Genomic DNA, 2,001 nt, shown 5'->3' on the forward strand with positions numbered 1-2,001 from the left:
CTAGGGACACATACAGACTGAAAGTGAGAGGATGGAAAAAGATATTCCATGCAAATGGAAATCAAAAGAAAGCTGGAGTAGCAATCCTCATATCAGACAAAATAGACTTTAAAATGAAGAGTATTATAAGAGAAGGAAGGACACTACATAATGATCAAGGGATCAAACCAGGGAGAAGATATTAAAATTCTAAATATTTATGCACCCAATATAAGATCACCTCAATACATAAGGCAAATGCTAAAAGCTATAAAAGAGGAAATCAAGAGTAACACAGTAATAGTGGGGGACTTTAACACCCCACTTTCACCAATGGACAGACCAACCAAAATGAAAATAAATAAGGAAACACAAGCTTTAAATGACACATTAAACAAGATAGACTTAATTGATATTTATAGGACATTCCATCCAAAAACAACAGAATATGCTTTCTTCTCAAGTGCTCATGGAACATTCTCCAGGATAGCTCATATCTTGGGTCATAAATCAAGCCTTGGTAAATTTAAGAATATTGAAAATATATCAAGTATCTTTTCCAACCACAATGCTATGAGACAAGATATCCATTACGGAAAAAAATTGTAAAAAATACGAACATATGGAGGCTAAACAATATGCTACTAAATAACCAAGAGATTACTGAAGAAACTAAAGAGGAAATCAAAACATACCTAGAAACAAATGACAATGAAAACACGACGACTTAAAAAGTATGGGATGCAGCAAAAGCAAGTCTAAGAGGGAAGTTTATAGCAATACAATCCTACCTCAAGAAACAAGAAACATCGCAAATAAACAACTTAACATTACACCAAAAGGAATTAAAGAAAGAAAAAAAAACAAAACCCAAAGTTAGCAGAAGGAAAGAAATCATAAAGATCAGATCAGAAATAAATGAAAAAGAAAGGAAGGAAATTATAGCAAAGATCAATAAAATTAAAAGCTGGTTCTTTGAGGAGATAAACAAAATTGATAAACCATTAGCCAGAGTCATCGAGAAAAAAAGAGAGAAGACAAAATAGAATTAGAAATGAAAAATGAAGGAAAGATCAATACAATTAAAAGCTGGTTCTTTGAGAAGATAAACAAAATTGATAAACCATTAGCCAGACTCATCAACAAGAAAAGGGAGAAGACTCAAATCATCAGAATTAGAAATGAAAAAGGAAAAGTAAAAACTGACACTGCAGAAATACAAAGGATCATGAGAGACTACTACAAGCAACTATATGCCAATAAAATGGTTCACAGGCGAATTCTACCAAACATGTAGAGAAGAGCTAACATATTTCCTTCCCAAACTCTTCCAAAATATAGCAGAGGGAGGAACACTCCCAAATTCATTCTACAAGGCCACCATAACCCTGATACCAAAACCAGACAGAGATGTTACAAAAAAAAGAAAACTACAGGCCAATATCACTGATGAACATACATGCAAAAATCCTCAACAAAATACTAGCAAACAGACTCCAGCAGCACATTAAAAGGATCATACACCATGATCAAGTGGGGTTTATCCCAGGAATGCAAGGATTCTTTAAAATATGCAAATCAATCAATGTGATGCACCATATTAAGAAGCTGAAGGATAAAAACCGTATGATCATCTCAATAGATATAGAAAAAGCTTTTGAAAAAATTCAACATCCATTTATGATTAAAAACTCTGCAGAAAGTAGACATGGAGGGAAATTACCTCAGCATAATAAAGGCCATATATGACAAACCCACAGCCAACATCGTTCTCAATGATGGAAAACTGAAACTATTTCCACTAAGAACTGGAAGAAGACAAGGTTGCCCACTCTCACCACTATTATTCAACATAGTTTTGGAAGTTTTAGCCACAGCAATCAGAGACGAAAAAGATGTAAAAGGAATCCAAATCAGAAAAGAAGAAGTAAAACTGTCACTGTTTGCAGATGACATGATACTATACACAGAGAATCCTACAGATGCAACAAGAAAACTACTAGAGCTAATCAATGAATTTGG

Source organism: Physeter macrocephalus, chromosome 7, assembly GCF_002837175.3.
Source record: "Physeter macrocephalus isolate SW-GA chromosome 7, ASM283717v5, whole genome shotgun sequence".
Lineage (NCBI taxonomy): Eukaryota > Metazoa > Chordata > Mammalia > Artiodactyla > Physeteridae > Physeter > Physeter macrocephalus.